A 21,243-nucleotide genomic window follows, 5' to 3' on the forward strand; every position below is an offset into this window, starting at 1 on the left:
AAAGATAAAATGGAGCCAACTGAAGAGGAATGCCTGGTGGAGAGGTGTCCTTGGGCCCATACAGTAATGCACGCCTTTGGAAACCTCTACTTTCCTTTCTAGAAAAGAAAATAAACCAGTATGGCAACCAGACAGCCAGGTGCCACTCTGGACCCAGGTTCTGTGTGGGTTTTGTGTAATTCTGTACTAAGTGGGCAGGAACTCAGTCAATACATGTCTTTAAATGTCCTAAATAAAGAAACATAAATCTTCAATAGGGTAGTGAAGACTTGGGGGGGGGGGGTAGGGGCTGGGTGGAGGAGTGTAAAGGGTGGGGGGAAATGGGAGATATCTGTAATACTATCAACAATAAAAAATATATTTTAAATAAATAAAAAAAAATATTTTTATTAAGAAAATTTAGTGTCAAATCATTATGTTTGTTATAAAGCAAACAGATGAATACAATAAACACCAATACTCTTGACCCAAAATATCCATTGTTATTTAATTCCAGACCCTCTTCTATATGCAAATTACCATGTAAATCAGCAGTTCTCAACCTGTGGGTCGCGACCCCTTTGGGGGTCGAATGACCCTTTCACAGGGGTCGCCTAAGACATCCTGCATATCAGATATTTACATTATGATTCATAACAGAGGCAAAATTACACTTATGAAGTAGCAACAAAAATAATTTTTATGGTTGGGGTCACCACAACATGAGGAACTGTATTAAAGGGTCGCGGCATTGGGAAGGTTGAGAACCACTGATGTAAATATATGAAAAGTATGTCTATGATTATATGTGCCAATTACAGGATGTGGCAAAAGTAGGGTTACAGTTGTTTGTATGGAAAATAATACAATAATTAATAAGTAATACCAGAATAAACTCTGTTTCAAGTACTCACAACTGTAAAGCTACTTTTGCTCCATCTTCTATATGTAAATCATATCTATAAGTTATATATTTGCAAACATATAAATTATACTTCTATGCAAATTATATTTATGTCTACACATATATAAACATTACACAAACATGTATGGTTATGCAAGCATGTATGATTACACAAACATGTATGATTACACAAACATGTATGATTACGCAAACATATTTCCATGGGATGATCTCAGTGATTAAGAGCAGCCCATGTCAGTTGCATTTGATGGTTGAGACCCAGTGTTTAGGGACTAAGGTTGCCAAGGTTCAAACCTCAGCTGTGTACTTTACATGAGGTGTGCTCTTGATCAAGGTACTTGTATAAGTTATCACACCTAAAAAGTGGAGAAAATAATGGTATTTCCTCACAGTGCTTATGAGGATAGAGAAATCCATATATATGTAAGTTTATGTATGCCTGGCACATGGCATGATAAACATTAAAAATATGTTAAGAACAGAAGGAAGCATTCTTTAAGGTCAGCCATTTATAAAGCAAAGGATGGTACTAAATCAGTCAGCCCAACCTTGACCCAGTATAGAAGATTCTCAGGGGCTGGGCTTTCTCCCTATGAGGGTAATTGTAGCTTTTAGCAGCTGCTCTGGGCAATGGCTCAACCATGGGGATTTCCATCTCAAAGAAAACCTAAGGATTAGGACAGTCATAGTATTGTTTTAAATGTACCCACATAACACGCCCCCCCCCCCCTTCTCTCTCAAGCCCCCATCCAGTGTATCAGGGCAAAATCAGTGTCTTACTGGGCCATCTCTCTCCCTCTATTATTAGGCTGTTACCTAAGAAGAGGGTAGGGAGTATATCTCTAATTGGCTTATTTTCCATAAGACTCATGCGGAGGAATGGAGGGTAGGTGTGTGGTTGGGGAGGGCCCAGTCATCATTAGTGCCTCAACTATTGCATCTGACTTAGAGAGGAACCTTTAACAAACTACAACAATCTGGGCCACAAGCAGAAAAATCAGGGGATTTTTTTTGTTTTATGATATGGTTCATCATGCATCGTGACATACTCTTCATTTGGGTTCTTTTTTCTCCCAAGGGAAAGTCACCATCCACGGAGGCAAATTCCCATACTCAAGCTGAACGCTACTTTATCTTTAATCCTTGTCCCAAATATAAACAATTGTTCCTAATAAAAATTACTGGTATGTTACATGGTTATTTGTATATTACTATGACTTTACTAAGCACTAATTTTGTGATGGGTATATTATAAAATGAACCAGACCTAATCTCTTCATCAAGGAGCTCACACAAAATTAATAGATATAATGGAATATTGAAATGACCAAAGAATCCTAGCTCAGTGTGCAAAAGCCCACGCCGCTGCAGTGGGCCCCCCTAAACTACCTTCGCCGTGGTATGATTCCAGGTGGCTCTACCACAGCCACCATCAACCCAAAATGGCTATTGGGGCCTCATTCTCTGATGCAGAGAGAGATGTGTGTGTAATGAAACTACTCACCATAGCTACAACCTCTCCCTCCCAAAGCACCCTCTGCCCTTTCATCAGGGATCTTTTCCATTGCCTGCCACTTACAACAAACACGTAGCTGCTCTTGTAATGGGGAGGACTAAAATCCAGTTCCATTTTCCATGATACACCAGCCAGGAACTCATTGCTCTAATTACCATCTATTTTGTGATAATATCAGTAGCCATGCCTATTGTTGAAGTATTTATTTGTTCTATGAGTGGATGTTGTAAAATCTAATTATACTGCCTTACCTACCATCAATGAAAGATTAAGTCACACCTTAACATAACACAGGGCCTTACTTATCCCAAATTAAGCAGCAATGCCACAATTTGAGGTAAACCACAGATTTATGGTTTTCCACCCATGACCTATTTTCTCTCACTTAACAGGTCTGGTCTTCTGCTTCCTCTCTAGAGTTTTGCCATCAGATTAAGCTGCTGACTTCTCTGCTCTCCCGCCCCCATCCTTATATAAGCACCTCACCTGGGTGGATGTGGGGCCTGTAGTGGCTCTGTTGTGATTTGTGGTATCTATTGAAATCAATCAAATTATCCAGTGCAGTGGCATGCCACAAGTGCTAAACCCACACACCTTCAAAAATAAATTTGACCTTCCAACAAATGGAGGCACCTTTCATCCCCCTTACACAGAATGGCAACCCTCACCTCTCCCTAGATCCAAGAGCTGACAATAAAATTTGTCTATGCTAAACTTTTCCGGGTTTTTTAAAGTTCTATTTTTATTAAATTTATTGGGGTGATATGGGTTAATAAAATTATATAGGTTTCAAGTGTACAATTCTATAGTACATCATCTGTATGTTGCTTAGTGTGTTTATGACCCAAAGTCAAGTCTCCTTCTGACAGCATGTATTTGACCCCCTTTATCCTTTACTATTCTTCCAACCCCCTTTCTCTCTGGTAACCACATACTGTTGTCTGTGTCTATGAGTTTTTGTTTGTCTTCTTGTTCACTTGTTGCTTTCAGTTTTATATCCCACATATGAGTGGAAGTATATGGTTCTTGACTTTTTCTGTCGGACTCATTTCACTTAGCACGATAGTCTCAAGATCCACCCATGTTGTCATAAATGGCAGTATTTCATCTTTTCTTATGGAAAGCCTCGTCAATAAATAGTGCTGAGGCCCTAGCTGGTTTGGCTCAATAGATAGAGCATCGGCCTGCGGACTGAAGGATCCCAAGTTCGATTCCGGTCAAGGGCACATGCCTGGGTTGTGGGCTTGATCCCCGGTAGGGGGCATGCAGGAGGCAACCAATCAATGATTCTCTCTCAGCACTGATGTTTCTATCTCTCTCTCCCACTCCTTTCCTCTCTGAAATCAATAAAAATATTTTTAAGTAAATAAATAAATAAAAATAAATAAATAAATAAATAGTGCTGAGGAAATTGGAAAGCCATATGCCAAAGAATGAAACTAGACTGCTGTTTGTCCCCATGTACAAAAATTAACTCAAATGGATAAAGATCTAAATATAAGACCTGAAACAATAAATTACATTAAAAAATACAGGTACTAACCTTATGTTCTGTGGTTTTAGAGAAAACTTTATGAGTTTGACTCCAAAGGCAAGCAAAGTAAAAGCAAAAATAAATGAATGGGACTACATCAAACTAAAAAGCTTCTGCACAGCGTCAGCAAAACAAAAAGGCAAACAACCAAATGGCTGAAGGTATTTGCAAATAATAGCTCTGATAAGGGGTTGATATCTAATATATATATACAAAATAAACAATAACAACAAAAATAATCCAATTTAAAAATGGGCAGAGGACTTGAACAGACACTTCTCCCAAGAAAACACACAAATTACAAGACATATATGCAAAGATGCTCAACTCACTAGCTATTATGGAAATGCAAATCAAAACTACAAATCAAAACTACCATATGCCGCCGAAACCGGTTTGGCTCAGTGGATAGAGCGTCGGCCTGCGGACTGAAAGGTCCCGGGTTCAATTCTGGTCAAGGGCATGTACCTTGGTTGTGGGCACGTCTCCAGTGGGGGGTGTGCAGGAGGCGGCTGATCGATGTTTCTCTCTCATCGATGTTTCTAGCTCTCTATTCCTCTCCCTTCCTCTCTGTAAAAAATCAATAAAATATATTTAAAAAAAAAACTACCATATGCCTGTTTAGATCGCTATTACCAATAAGACAAGCAATGTAAATTATTGGAGAGATTGTGGGGGGAGGGGAAAGGAACCCTCATTCATTGCTGGTAGGAATATAAACTGGTACAGTCACTATGGAAAACAGTATGGAGTTCCTTAAAAATTAATAATAGAGTTACCATATGACTCAGCAACCCCTCATCTGCGTATCTACCCCCAAAAATTGACAACATTTATTTGCAAAGATATATGGACTCCTATGTTCATTGCAGCATTATTCAAGGGGGCTAAGATATGAAGACAAGGAAAGTGTCCTTCAATAGATGATTAAATAAATAAATTCATATTACATCTGCCCCATTTTTCCCTCAATGACCTCTCTCAGCTCGCCCCTGCTCCCCACTCCAGGCTTTCACCCCCCTATTGTCTGTGTCCATGGGTTATGCATTAATAATCACTCCAATTGCATTTCCCTGATGATTGGTGATGTGTCTTTTCATGTACCTATAGGCCATCTGTATGTCTTCTTTGGAAAAATGTCTTTAGATCCTCTGCCCACGTTTTAAATGGACTATAGGTTTTTTGTTGTTGTTATTGAGTTGTATAAATTTATACTCTACTATAAAAATTGGTTAATGAATATATACAATACAAAAAGAAAATTCTGACATCAATATTAAGTGTATGGGAGAGGCAGTAAAAGCATAAAATATTTGTATGCAATTGAAGTTAGATTGTTATCAGCTTAAAAGAGACTATTATAACAATAAGAAGTGTTATACAAGCCTCATAGTAACCAGAAGGGGAAAAAACCTGTAGCAGATATAAAAAAGATAAAGAGAAAATAAAATATATCACTATTAAAAAATCATCAAGTCACAAAGGAAGATAATCAAACTGGTTACGGTCAAAGTCATGGATATGAGTAAATCAGAAAAAGGGAAAAGATAAAGAAAAGAAGACAGCTTCAGATGGAACACAGGGGAATGCAGTATTTAAAATGTGCATGGAGGACAGAAGACAAAACCACACACAATGATGAGTGGGAAAATAAAATAATTAGAGGGTAGTGATGTATTACAGCAGCCAAGAGAGAAGATAGTATCAAGGATGGCGCTGACAAGTGTTCAAATGCTACAAAAGAACCAAGAAAATGTTAGGACTGAAAATGGCCACTGAAGTTAGAAATTAGGGTGACTTTGATTTTAATAGTACAGTGAAGTGTGGTGGAAAAGGAGTAAAAATCATACTGAACTGAATATAGTAAAATTAGAACGAGAGGAGTCAAGGGGAGACGACTCTTTCAAGAAGCTTAATTCTGCAGGAAAAGAAATAAATGGAGTGAGATCAAGGAAAAAATTATTTTTAAGATGGCAGAGATCTGAGCATGCCATTATGCTAAGGATAAAAAGAAAATGTATAGAGAGGAGGAAGGGTGGGGGGGAGAGAGAGAGAGAGAGAGAGAGAGAGAGAGAGAGAGAGAGACTGACAGATCGAAGAAGTTTCAAGAGAATATGGGAGATGATGAGATGATCCAGGATACCAAAGATTAGCCTTGGACCAGAGTTGGGACTCTTTTTCCACTGAAAGAGAATATAAGGAGATCAGGAGGAGTGCAGAAGAAGGTAGGTTTCTAAAGGTGTCACACAAAAGTAAGAAATGATCATTATTTTCTCTAAAAGTAGAGAGTGAGGTTGGTGTTTGACTTATAGCTCAATGAAAGTGGTAATAGTTTAGAACAGCTATTGGGGTTGGAAGAACATGTTGGAGTGAAGCTAAAGTTGAATAATCCCTCTGTGCATAGATAGTAGGAAGGTGTAGGTGGTAAGACTGATGCAAAATAGGGATGCTAAGCCGCGGTAGGGGTTCTTATACCAGTGTGGTAAAAGAATGTGGTCAAAGAGTAGAAGGTATCAGTGAAGAGTGGGTTTCTCTCTTGGTCACATGATCCTTGCATTCTTGGAGATTTACACTAGGTCTGCCACATTATCTGCTACAAATTTAGCATCATCACCACCACCATGCCTTCCTAAGCCTGACAGCTACACAGAACCCCTTCCTATAGAGTTCCAGGTTACAACTTGCCAGTGAAAGAGACTTATGTGACATTTGGAAGGTGGGAGCAAAGAGAAAGCCATCATTCCTAGGAGATCGATGCAGACAGACATGATAGCTTCTAGAGCTTTCCCAGTGAATTTTTCTCCAGTCCTCTGGAGACCTTCACTCTCTCAGCTCCTCCCACACTCACATTAAATTTCTTATTCCCATGATACTCATAGTGGCTCTCTTTTTCTAATCAACACCAGATGAATAATACACAGTAGGCCTAGGGTTGACACAGCTGTCCCACCTTTTTTAAAAGGAAAAACAAAAACAAGATCTAATTATTCTGACCTTCGTTCAACCTCATTTTCCTTGGCAATGTTGTTCAGAAAAACAGCTGGGGACACCTCGGACACTGTTCCTTGGATTCTTGAATCCTATCACCCTAAAAAGCTTCCTGCATTCTTGAGAGCGGGCTTCTCCTTGGGTGCCATCATTCCCACAAGGCTCCTGAATCACTGGATGCTGTCATCTCACAGGAAAACCCTGCATCTTTGGCAGTGCTCATTAACATGAGGCCAGTCAAGGGTATGGGATTTGGACACATCAAGGGGCTGACCATGGATCCTTTGTAACACCTTCCTAAGTAGTGATTCACCATGGGCATACTTAGCCAGTTGTTTAGAGAACAAGAAGGCTCTTTACTACTCCATTCTTTACTACCCCATTCCATAGGTAGCATGGACTCCAAAGCCACCTGTATACACAGAGTTTGGAGAATTATTAGAATGTGTCAGAGTTTAAAGGACCAACTTGTCTAGCATAACAGATTAAGTTCTCTTTAGTTCTGGGTACACTGTGGGTGCCTAATTTATTTGAGTTGTACAGAACCTGGATTTCTGAATCTTCTTTGGCAGCCAGCTCCATCTTTCTCTTATTTTGAACTAGTAACCCTGCGCACAAATCCATGTGCCAGTAGCTCTCAGCGGGGCCTGGCCACTCTGCGCCAACTGCACAGAGGCTCTCCGTGGCCCAGAGGCCTATCCGCGGCTGGGCGCAGAACGCTTGCCTCGTTGCCAGGGCGACAACACAAGCATTCCGCCAGGCCGCTCATGCTGCCTGCTCTCAGTGGCTGCCCCCCTGCCCTGGGACTGGGGGACTCCAACAGGACTGAGAGGACTGGGTGCCACCATCTTGTGGCTATGGGCACTGCCATCTTTGTGACAGAGTGATGGTTAATTTGCATATTACCCTTTTATTAGATAGGATAGAGAGGCTGCCTACTGTTGTATAGACTCTGCAGTTATATCCTGGTTTGATTTGGGGAAAGCTGCTTAACTTCTCTATAACTCACTTGTAAAAAGAGATAATAATAGTGAGAATTAAAGAAATATTGCATTTAAATTATTCAATACATTCCTGGCACATAATGAACACATGGTTATAATTACTTTATTGGCTCTGCACTAAAATCTGCTCTCTCTTCCCTGTCGTATTCTTATTGCCATTCCATTTATTTTATTCCAAATGTGGGGCAAATAAGGATGTTTTAGCCTCGGCTTGCTAGGCCTACTCTCTGTCTTCCCCTCCACCTGATATATAAGCCATATCATGAAATAACTTTTTTATTTGTGCCTGGCCAAGTGGTCTAGTTTACACCTCAAAACTTTCCTATCCAATTGCTGTTTTATAATACAAGATTCCCCGCCTTTCTAACCTTGTCTTCCATCCCCCCTTCTTGCTCATTCTACTCCAGCCATAGGTTTCTTGCTCCACAGGGAGATTTTTACCCTTGTTTTTCTGCTTAGAAAACTCTTCCCCTGGGCACATGGCTTGAGTCCTCACTACCTTCTTGCCTTTGCCAAAATGTCACCTCAGTTAGTTCTTCCCTGAACACCCTACATAAAATACACCCACTCTAGCTCCCAATCCTCCTTATTCTGCTTTATTTTCCTCCACAGTTCCTATCGCCACCTGTCATATCATACATTTATTCATTTCTTACTTGTCTATTTCTCTCCATTTCCATTCCTAATGGAGCTTCTCTGACTACACATACCATTGGGGAGAAAGATATTTTATTCCATGAAGTAATAGCATATTAGGATAAGACTATGCAAAATTCTTCAGATTCCTCTCATTTCTCTTTTTTCAAATCAAATATACCTTTAAAAAAGTGGTAGAGTAGTTCAGTGTTCCCAGGAGAGGAAAATCATATTATCCAGTACAGACACTCTCTTATCTTTTGGCAACAGTTAAATAAGAGGCTAGAAGGATACAGTGAAAAGAAGTGGTAAATACTATGGAAAATAAAGACTATTTGAATGTGTGTTTAAAATAATGGGAATAAGGAATATTGATAAGCAGATATCTAGAGTTGAGATATTGCACAAGTTGTTATGTCCAAATTGAAAGTGGTCATATACTAGTTTGGGCTGAAGAAAGACTTCATTGTTGGGTACTTAGAATCCTGTTTTAGTGATATTTTCTACTCCCACTGAGTCCATCTCTCTACTGGAGATCATGCCATTCTGAGTTAATCTCTCTGGTGGAGAAATGACCAACAAACCTTGTCACAAGGTGTTTAGAAATCAAAATCCACACAACTTGCTAAATGACTGGATGTGGAAAATTAGGAAGCAGGAGAAATCCAAGATAACAGGATTTTGAGCAACTGAATTAGTAATTTTATTACTGGCAGACAGAAGATCAGGAAGCTAAGTGAGTAGACTGGAATAGGGAAGTTCTGTTTGGGACATGCTTGGTTTAGGTTTGATGTTTCCATAAGAGATGTAGATGAAGCTCTCCAGGACACTGTCTAGAACTTGGGGACAGGTCAGAATCATGGAGACAGTGACATTCTGCACAAGAGGGTGGGGGTGAAGTATGGAAGAAATATGGGAAGTTGCATGTTTCTGAACAGTAATTATAAAAGCTTCCACTTTTTGAGTGCCTTCAGTGTGTTGGAAATGAGTGGGAGTAATAGAAACTAGCTAGAGCTATTTTAAGCACAATAACTACAAAAATAAAGGATATAGGCATGTGTCAAAGGATTCAAGGGCTGGGTGCAATTGGTCTCAGCCATCAGGACTCTTGTCTTCACTTGTCTCCAGCATTCTTGGTGCCTCTGGTCCCTGGTTCATTATTCTCCCTTGCTAGAGACTGCTTTTCCTAATTCCCAAGCTACCTAACTCTTCATACTTCTGGAGCTTATATTGCCTCCATTCAAAGCAGAAACTAAGAATGGAAAGTGCTAATACTGAATTCCAAGTGAAGGCATTCATTGGCCTAGCTTCAGTCAGGCAGATAACCTAAACCAGTGGTCGGCAAACTGCGGCTCGCGAGCCACATGCAGCTCTTTGGCCCCTTGAGTGTGGCTCTTCCACAAAATACCACATGCGGGCGCGCATGTACAGTGCGACTGAAAGTTTGTGGCCCATGCGCAGAAGTCGGTTTTCGGCTCTCAAAAGAAATTTCAGTCGTTGTACTGTTGATATTTGGCTCTGTTGACTAATGAGTTTGCCGACCACTGACCTAAACCAAATAACTTTGGATAGGGCTTGGAAGAAAATGGGAAGTCCTCAGAAAAGGTAACAGCAGAGGAGATGACCCAAGTTATCCACTACACATATGCTTTAGAATAACTTAGAAAAACACGGTGAGGCATTTATTATTACTATCTCTTGCACTTTAAATGCTCTGAAGGCAAATACTATGTACTCATTCACCATTTTTTCCCAGCACCTAGCACAATGCCTAGCTTATGCTTACTTAATAAATACATTTTGTGTGAGTGGCCACTTGACTAAAAGAACCTCAGTTTTACATTTGAGGAAACTCGAGGTCAGGGAGGTTCAATCCCTTTCCCAGGTGACACAGCCAAGCAGCAGAAAGGAGAATCAAATCCAAATCTAGCCCACTTCAGACCTCAGACCTTGTGCTCTTCACTGAAGAAAACTCACCAGTGGTGAGGCCCTCGATGCTGCCCTGGAAGCCGGAATTTCCTTGGTAAATAAAATTTTCCAGACATTAAAAATAAATCAATAGTGGAGAATCCAGCTGGATCTCAACCAGCCGGTGGGAGTGCTGGTCAGGGGCCTGGCCTGTGCTGAGGGCCGGACAAGCACTGGTGCATCAGCGGAAGTCTCCATGTACTGGGCCAAGTGCTCATGACAGGTATTAGTAACCAAGCACAGAACACTAGAACATGGGGTGGGGGCGTTTGCAGTACAACAGCCCTAGGCGTTATGTCGCACAACTTGGCCATCACACAACTAAAACATCCAGCTGGAAAAGGTCCCAGTGCGTCTCTACCCAGAGGCCCAAAGAGAAAAATGAGATGAACTTAGACTCTTCAAGAGGACTGCGCAACTTTCAGTCCTCTTAATACAAGAATTCAAACCAACTAACTCTTCAGCACTTATGTCCACCATGTTAGTTAGGTAACAGGGGAAATGACCATATGTTCTAAGCATGTCAACACATGATTTGACAAGAGATTTTTCTTGTTTCGTTTCTTTATATAAGGATATCATTTTTCCATGTTATCCTCAGAATAGCCCTTTGAGATAAATAAGGCACATATTATCACCCCATTTTATAGATGAGGTAGCTGAGTAAAGAAAGTTTATCCATGAGGATGTTAAGCAGAGGAATGACATGCTCAAACTTCTGTTTTAAAATGCTCACTCTGCCAACTATGTTGGCATAGATTGTAGAGGATTAAGAGTAGAAGCAGACATGTCAGTTAGGAGGCTAATAGTACTGGCAAGAAATGGACCAGGATGATAGCAATGGACATGGTGAGAATTGCGTAGTTTCTGGTTATTATCTGAAGGTAGAATCAATATGACTTGCCAACAATTTGCCTTTGAGGTATGAGAGAAATAATTCAGAAATAATCTAGTGTTCTTTGCCTTATCATATTTATTTTTTATATTTTTCAGAAAAAGATTTGGAGGTTAGCTCTTCTATTACTGACATTGTATCTAGATATGATCACTGGATGTATATTTGACACTTTTCCTCTACTCCTTTTCCAATGGTCCAGAACAATATCCATCAGCTCCTGTGAATATTTCTTAGGTATAAGAATTAAAACATATAACACTCTCGTTTCCAATTGGCTAAAGGTTGAAGTGCAGTCCTCTGCCATAGGCTTGGTGCACATGTGGATCAGAGTAGCCAACCTCTGGGTTTCCTAGGGTGAGGGCCACAGAATCTATATTTAAATTAATATCAAAGGGTCCTCCCTTCGTGACAATTCTCAAAATAGAGATCCAGCCTGCCTTACCATCACAATGCTGTTTGACAAATAGCTCAGCCTAGCCCCCACATTGCTGGGTTGTGGAACTAATAATAAGGGACCCAGTCCTGCAGCAGGTAGGATCTGAATTTGGTATGTACTTGACTCAACTTGCCTCTGGCTCTATATAAAGACCTAAATTGAATTGGGCTTTGCTCAGCCTGTAGAAGGGAGTAGCAGTTAAACTTGATAGGTCAAGTTTACATGAACATAGAGGAAGGTTCTAAAGCTGTAGAACATACCTCAGTCATCAAATGTCACTTAGACTGACCTGAACTTCTCGGTACTACCTGTCCATCAAACTTCAATTGGATAGGAAGGCAGGAGGCAGGAAGTGGAAAATTCATAAATCTATAATCCATTAGAGATTGCTGAAAATCTCTGGCTTCATGAAAGAGAAGGGACAAAAAGATTTTTCTATCTATAAAACCCCCAAAGAATCCATGATCTCAAGATAAGGGAAGAGTAACCTTTCTGGTGTGGATGAGATGGCTAAGAACCAGACAACCAGAAAGGGGCTTCCAGGGGCTAGAGTATAACCAGAGAAGGAAAGTTATAGATTGGAAAAATAAGACAAATACACACTAGAACTCCTCTCCCCTGTAGATCAGTCATAGAGTGAATGGAAGAAAAAGAATGAGACAATCTGTGTATCCTGCAAGCAGATCTAGGGACTCCGCTGTGCCCTGCTGCTGCAAAATTAAATGCATTTGACTTGAGAATTCTACCTCCATTAAAACAGAGATTGTATCATCATTTCCATCACTATAAATAGCACCAAGATTATTGGCATCCCTAATCACCTTTAACCAATGTGACCCACCAGCCAACTGAGCCAGAACCAAGGCCCTCTTCCAAGCAGACCAATCACAGGCCAGTTTGTACAGTAATAGATGCTCAGAGATGCTGACTAAACCCTAGCACAACATCTGGCATATTTCAGCTCTCTAAATAAAACGGATAGGAGTAATGTTCACAATGATATTATCCACAGAAAATATAGTATTTCAATCAAATGCAAAAAAAAATAGTATTTTTTATTTGAGTAAAAACCAGCAATTCCTATCTCTTATTGAATGGCAGTTTTATTCCAGGCACTTGACTTAACCCTTTTAAGCTTTGTAACAACTCTATGAAGAAAATTCCCCATATTTACAGATATTAATTCACATAACTAGTGGGTGGCAAAGGCAGAATTCCAACCCAGATCTGTCAGAGTCCAAGGTTTATGTTCTTAATCATTGGTCTAAAACAGTTTCCTATAGATTTTGTTTTAGTTTTTAGGGAGAAGCCAAGAAACGTATTCCTTTATGAGTTTTATCCGCTGTGTGCCCTGAATTCTTCTTTGTGAACCAGACTTAGGAGACAGGTATGAGAAAAGCCCCGGAAGAATTCTAGGCTAATACCCTGACAGAATTCTAGGCTAATAGCCTCTCCTCTGTAGCAGAGGCCCCAGAAGCCCCACTCTCCATGAGCACACCTGTCTCTCAAGCCTTATGCATCTCAGAAATGAGTGGATGTCATCTTTGAACGTCTTAAAGGGCTTTATTAGTCTCCCTAGGCCAGCGGTCCTGGGCTTCAGGTATCAGATTCTGCCCTTGTGCCTTTGACCTGCACAAACTGGGGCAATTGGGTTAGAGAACACCATCAATCTCTGAGACCTTAGTCACCCTATAACAGTGACATAAAACAATTACTCTGTCTTTTGCAATTATCTTGCTAAGCTGGTAATCTAGTGTCCCTATTTCAAGAATTAGTTCCCAAGGAAGAAAACCTGCCACTTAAGCAAAACTGAGACACTGGCGATGTGGTTTTCCACAGATCCCACTTTACTATCCTTCCTCTAAGAGTCCAAATGCTCAGAGGTGATTTAAAACAAATAGTCCCAGGAGACCCAAGCTCTGAACCATAAATTAGTGCCAGAGGCAAGGAATTAGCACATGGGTGGAGTGGCTTTACTCATTAAGTAAATTAAGTAAACATAATTAACTTTTAAAGGGAAAACAAATAAAATTATTATAGATAATGGCAATGATCAATACAATTAATTAATCTATAAAGTTAAATCCCAGCCTGATATCCATAAATCACAGAGATCCAGGATTTGTTTCTCTCTAGTTCTATTCAAAGATGTCATCCTAAGCAGCCCAAGGTATACTTTTTATCAATTCTCTCTTCATCCAGCAGGCAAGAAAAATCAACCTTATTGGGTATTGTGGAGCAAGTGTGTCCCTAGTGAAAATACTATATGATGATTTAGGGATGAATAGATGTATATTCATATGTATATTTGTGTATGTGTGTGCACACACATGCACAATGCATCCTGGGCAATCCCAAATGACAGGTCCTTCATACCCTTTCAAACAGGAGAGTGCCAATTTCATTGAAAGGGAGTGAAGGAAAACTCCAGGCTTGTAAGTAATCCCAAACCAATGTAATTTCATTGAAGACATTGCACTTACCACAAACCCTTACATCTTAGATCTTCAATAGTGTATATTAACTGTATATGGAAGTATGTGTAGAGGTGTGTGTGTGTGTGTGTGTGTGTGGTGTGATATATACATACATCTTGAACAGTTTACCTAATGCCCAAACCCCAGCCAAACTTCACTCCTGATCTAGCATCAGCATACTGTTCCACACAATGTTGGACTGCCTTACCACAGAAAGCACATTCCCACGATGAGAAGGATCATGCGACCACAGAAAGTGTTCATGTAAAATTTGCTTCAAAATTACTGAGAGCAACTGGACTAGAAAAATTGGTCTGGTTACTTTACTGCTTAACAATGGACTCCCCACTTATTTTTTAGCCTCCTGAGTTATTCTCTTCATTTATCAAACTTGGTTCCAAATGCTTATGAATGATTCCAAAAATCAAACTCATGCTTCAATGCCAATATTTTCATCTCATAATGATACTCAAAGCATGAAATGTGCCCGGCCGTGGCTTAGTGGTTGAGCGTCAACCTATGAACCAGGAGGTCACAGTTCCATTCCCAGTCAGGGCACATGCCTGGGTGTGGGGAGTGCAGGAGACAGCCGATCAATGATTCTCTCCCATCATTGATGTTTCTATCTCTCTTTCCCTTCTTCTCTGAAATCAATAATACATTTATATGAAATGCTGTGAAAGAAGAGTCCCCCCTAACATTTTGAACATATTTTCATAGCCTTTTCAGGAAATTACTTTGATTGTACAGGTTCTAGATTTTTTTTTAATCAGCTGCCTTAATAATCACATGTTGCAAACTGTTTAGTTCAAGTTCTAGATCATCTTCAAGAATCCTAGAGTTCCAGTACTAATCCAACTTCCTCCCCCTTCGGTCAGGTTTATCAAGTCAGTGAGTTTCCAAATCCATCAGAGAGTAATCTCTCCTCCATGGTGTCATCACAGGTTATTGATATTGTGACTACAAGGACCATTTGAGCTTCTAAGACCCAGTCTTCAGTTGCCCTGAGTAGATTTCAGCAAGTGACTGAAGGTCCCAGGGTTCTGCTCAGTTAGATATGGACTGAACAAGTCTCTGACACCTCATATTACATACAATCTGAAAGCCTGGTTATGTCAGCAGGCATCTCTTCATGAGACTCCATTGCTTGGATATCAACAATGATGTGACAAAATTAAAAAGGTATCTGGGGGTGGGGGCATTCTCAGCTGGTCTTGCTAGTGGTTTCATCTTCCTCATGGACTTTTCATAACAGAAATTTTAAGCTCCTTTTAGGGCTGGGTTACATCAGTTCAACCCAATTGGTCTCTGATTTCACTTAGGAAGAGAAACTACCAGGAAGGAACAGTGTTAAGAATCATCTCTAGCCCTAGCCATTTTGGCTTGGTGGATAGAGGCTTGGCTAGCAGACTAAAGGGTCCCTGGTTCAATTCCAGTAAAGGGCACACGCCTGAGTTGCAGGCTCAATCCCCAGTAGGGGGCATGCAGGAGGCAGCTGATCAATACTTCTCTCTCATTATTGATGTTTCTATCTCTCTCTCCCTCTCCCTTCCTCTCTGAAATAAAAAATATATATATATTTTTTTTAAATCATCTTTAGGCCCAGCTAGTGTAGCTCAGGGGTTGAGCTTTGAACCATGAAATAGGAGGCCATAGTTCGATTCCCAGTCAGAGCATATGCCCAGGTTATGGGCTCAATCCCCAGTAAGGGGCATGCAGGAGGCAGCAGATCGATGGTTCTCTCATCATTGTTTCTCTCTCTCTCTCTCCCCCTTCCTCTCTCTGAAATTTTATATATATATATATATATATATATATATATATATATATATTTATACATATATATTTTTTTACAAGAATCATCTCCAGGAATCATCACCCCTGAAACTGACAACATTCTCCTAATCAGATTAAATTTGAGCATAAAAAGGAAATAAAATAAAATATACTGAACCCTTATCATGTGCTGAGCAATATTCTAATATTACCTCATCTAATTCTCACATATCTAACATTATCCTCATTGCACAGGTGTGGAAACAGAGACTCCCATTTAGAAACTCGCCCCAGGTGTAACAGGTGGTTATGTTGGAGCTGTGATACAAAGACTATCTGTCTTCCTGCAAAGTCAACATTCTCTCCACTTCATCATACTGTGAGCTAAGAGCAGCTTCCTAAGCTGCTTTTAGAGAAAAGAGACATTTAATATGTACCAGTGTTCCTGGATCAACTCTCACATATCTGCTCTAAGTTGAGTTCATTGAGAAACCTCAATATAGGGGTTCCAGCACAGAGAGAATGTTTGGTTCTTATGATAGGCACAGACCTTAAGCTAAAGAAGGCCCCTCTTGAATACGATGTGACATGAAAATAAAATTCAGCTGACATCCAGTGGAAAATCCAAAATCTTGAACTTTCACAGGTATAATTATAGTGATTTTTAACATTCTAAAGTAGAGCTTCCCTCTAAAGACAATCCAGTAGCCAATAACACACTAGCTTCCTCAACTGGGCCTAAAATCCAAGTGCGATCACTCCTGAGAACCCAGAGCAGTGTGGATGTGGAATGAGCAGAGGATCATGAGAAGAATAGAACGAGGCCCACATCCAGAGAAATGGTGTAGCTGGGACCAGCTCTGGACTCCAGGCCTCTGCTTCATTGGGCCAAACAACCTCTCAGATCCCAGGCAGGCAAAAACCTCTGCACGTGTCATCAAGGTGATCCTTAGAAACCATCACTTTGATTCCTTTCCAAACTGTGTGCAGGCCCTGGTAGAACCACACTGTTCTCCAGAATTGCAGCTGAAATGATCTGACGTGTGTCCACTTGTGCCCTGGCACTAATAACACCTTATAGCTATTATGGGGGGGAAATGGCACATTGGGAAGTGAGGAAACTTACTTAAGGACACAGACACCATAATAACAATAACTTAATTGCATAGCTCTGTGGTTATACTAAAAACCACTAAACTGCACACTTTAAAAGGTAGAATTTCACCTGAACAGTGTGGCTCAGTTGTTTGGATCATACCATGCACTGGAAGGTTGTGAGTTCAACCCCAGTCAGGATGCATAGGAGAAGCAACCTATTAATGTTTCTCTATCACATCAATGTCTCTCTCTCTCTCTCTCTCTCTCTCTCTCTCTCTCTCTCTCTCTCTCTCTCCCTTCCTCCCTCTAAAATCAATAATAATAAAATATATTGAATTTTATGGTATGTGAATTATATCTCAGGAAAAGTGTTATTTTAAAAAAACAGAATCATGACTTACCTTCTGAAGCAATCATTTTGACAGAGAAGTAGCACTTTTGCCTTTAAAGGCCTCTTGTTGGATCCTAATTTATTTTTATCAAACATGATTGAGCACCTATGTGTAACACACTGTTAGATGCCAAATTTTTTAAAGGAACTTATAATAATTATACAGTTTACTAAGCATTTATGCCAAGCTGGTACTAAACAATTCCATAAATTATCTTAAGTAATCTCCACCAGTAATGTATTACTATTCCCATTATAAAAGTTGGGAAACATGTTCAGAGGATTAGATAATTGCCCAAGAAACACGGCCAGAAAAGACAGCTGGAATTTGAGCTCAAATCTTTCTGACTCCTAAGTTTATACTTTTATCTATTATGCTAAGCAGGTTAGATGAAGAAGAGAAATATAGACACAAAGAATACAAAAGAGTGAATGCTAGAGTTCTGAGAGCAGTCGAACCATGGAACAGGTTTCCAAGTTCTGACCTAGAACCCTGGAGTTGCAGGGCAAAGATGGCTTTAAAATCTCAGTGTGGAGACTGAGGATCTGAAAGGCAATCATTGCAACAAACACAAGGATAATTCAAAAAAATGTGTACAATTGAAAATGACCATAACATCCAAAGGACCACATGACTTTTTGTGTGGTCACTTTGGTCTAGGACTCCCTGGCTATGAGAGCAGTGGGTATAGCTCAGTGGTGTGGGTATAGCTCAGTGAACACACACTCTAAGTATTCAGCAGTGGGTATAGCGCAGTGAATACACACTCTAAGTGTTTGCTAAGTCCTAGGCACCATCCAGCTTTGGGGTGAATATATGATGGCTCCCCTGAAGCAGTGCCCAGATAGGAACTGATCAACCCCACATATGTGGTATATATGTGGCTAAGTGCAGGGCCTTCGCATCATACTGCATGGGTTTCTATCCTAGAGCGGCCACTTACAAGCTGTGATTTGGGATGTATTATTAAATTTCTCTATACTTTCATTTCTTATTTGTAAAATAAGAATGAAAATACTGACTTTAAGGAGTTATTGTGAGGGATAAAGAGATAAGCATGTAAAACCTTCTAGTCTAGAAGATAGTAAATATTTAAGTAATGATAACTGCTATCTTCATCAGTCATCATCTTCATCATTATCATTATCATCGTCATCATCACCACCTGGTGGCAAAGTACAGAAAAGTTGGTTCTTCCTGCCTACTACAGCCTTCTGACTATGTTTGCTTCCCGCAGGTATTATATTTGATATACTTTATGTACATAAGTGGCATTTTCCAAGGGTTCAGGTCCAAAGCTGCCAGACTACCAATGGATAAAAGAAAGCCCCAGAAGAAAGTTCTCTCTAAATTCACTCTGAGCACATCTGAAAACATTACTTCTGTGTTTAGCCCATTAACTTATACCTTTATAGTCTAGAAAAGAGCCTTCAAAGGGCCAGAGAATATGTTTCTTCTCTTCCTGGCTGACAGCACTCTTTTTATTATTCTTTCATTTTTGTGTATGTGTTTGGATGGACCTGATACTCCTAAAACAAAGCATAACTTTTGCATAATAGGCATATGTAATCCAAACACAGAGATAAGCTGGTATAAAGGTTGAGAGCAAGGGCATTGTCATAAGGTAGATATAGGTTCAAACCCTGGTTCCTCCACCTATTAATTGTATGAACTTAGAGATGACTCGCATACTCTCTGAACCTATTTCTTCATTTGTAAAATGGGGAAAAATACATATCCCATAGAAATGTGCTGAAGATTAAATGAGATGATATGTGAAAAGTATTCAGCATAATATCTTGCACATAGTAAATTCTCAATAAATGGAAATTATTGCAAAAAGACATGTTAGGTGAGCTTAATGGCCTACGTTCATTTTCTTTTTTTTTTTTAATCCTCACCCAAGGGTATGCTTTTATTGATTTTTATAGAGAGAGGGGGAAGAGGGGAAAGAGAGAGAGAGAGAGAATTGATATAAGAGAGTAACATTGGTTGGTTGCCTCATACATGCCCCAACAGGGGATCAAACCGGAAACCTAGGTATGTGCCCTGACTGGGAATCAAGCCTGAAACCTTTTTGGTTCACCGGATGACTCTCCAACCAACTGAGTCACCTGGCCAGGGCACCTACGTTCATATCAATTAAATAAGCATTTATTGCATACCTGCCAAGTACCTTACAGTTTGCTACCTTTCGTGGTACTAGATAAAGGGGATGACCTACACGAGTCCTCTAAAACACAGCTTCTGCTTTTCTCAAGTGTATGGCCCTGAAAAAAGGTGCCCTGCAGCATGTCCTCATGTTGGAAGGGGCTTCAATGCCAGCCTTCCTACAATCATCTCATAGATGAGAATGCAAAGAAGTAGGAAGGTAAACAGGGACAGAGGTGGAGTTAGGTCTGATTGGAAATTAATCAGTCCATCCCACAGAGGGCAGCACCCACATGTTTAGCTATATAAGAGCCACTATCTCCATCATTGTCACCCTGCAAGCTTCATCAGGCTTTTTTCCTACTTGTTCCTTTGGTGAACCAGGTGAGAGAAAATTTATCCAGCTATACCGATGGATATTTGGTTGGTCATTGTCCACAGCAGAAATCCAAGAATTTGAGCTAAGGCAGAGTTAATATATATTTGGCCTTTCTTTCTTCTTCTTCTTCTTTTTTTTTTCTTTCCTTTTTTCTATTTCTACTAGTGTATCTTTTTTTTCTAATCACTGTCATTTATATTATATTTTTTTCTTTTCTTTTTATTTGCTTATTTGTTTGGTTAGTTTAATTTATTCTGGGACTTTTTTAGAATAAATTTGTCATTGTGGAGAAGAGTAATTCAATGGAAGTTTGTCTTCTTACAGGCCATTCCACACTTTCTTCCTAGTCTTTTCGTATGCCATCTTTTCTGGACTGCCCAGCTCAAATGGGGGGGAGGCTGGCACTGTTGTAGAGTCCCTTCCTTGTTCAGTGTCAGTTCCCAGAGCTCCCAGATCAAATCATCTACTAGTCAAATTGCTGCCTGCATTTCTGAGCCTTTCTCCCTGAGGGATGAATTAGGTCAAGGGCTGAGATTAGGATAGTTCCTAAGCTCTCGGGAGGGCTATCTCAGGCCTCTGGAAAGCCAAGAAAGCATTGGCTCACTTTGCCCATTTTTTTTTCTGAAGGTCTTAAGTGTCCAGTTTAGCTTTTGGTAGAAGGTCTGTTGCTTTTGCCTCTAGAAAATCAGTGAAACTAGCAAGAGAAACTGGGGAAATATGTCTGGGCGGTTCTAGAAACTTTGGAAACCCCAGGACAATACCCAGGATACCAAAGTACACAAAGTGTTGAGACATTAAGAAAAGAATATATTCATCCAGGCCATGGGAGACCTGAGATTTAGTCCCAGTTCAGCCAGTAACATGTCCATGACTAATGTTAATGAAGTTATTTTTCACTGTGTTGAAAGGTTTTGTATCATCCTGACCCATCTTTACTTTTTGAGGTATTTTAGGTTTTAAAGAGACAAGAGATTTGAAAACTCACGATGACGATTATTAAAATCAGAACTGCCTATAAATTCAAAGGAAAGAAAATGAATGATAGCCTCTTTTGTTTTTCTCTTTAGGTTCACTTAAACGTGCAAA

This window comes from Eptesicus fuscus, chromosome 22, assembly GCF_027574615.1.
Source record: "Eptesicus fuscus isolate TK198812 chromosome 22, DD_ASM_mEF_20220401, whole genome shotgun sequence".
Lineage (NCBI taxonomy): Eukaryota > Metazoa > Chordata > Mammalia > Chiroptera > Vespertilionidae > Eptesicus > Eptesicus fuscus.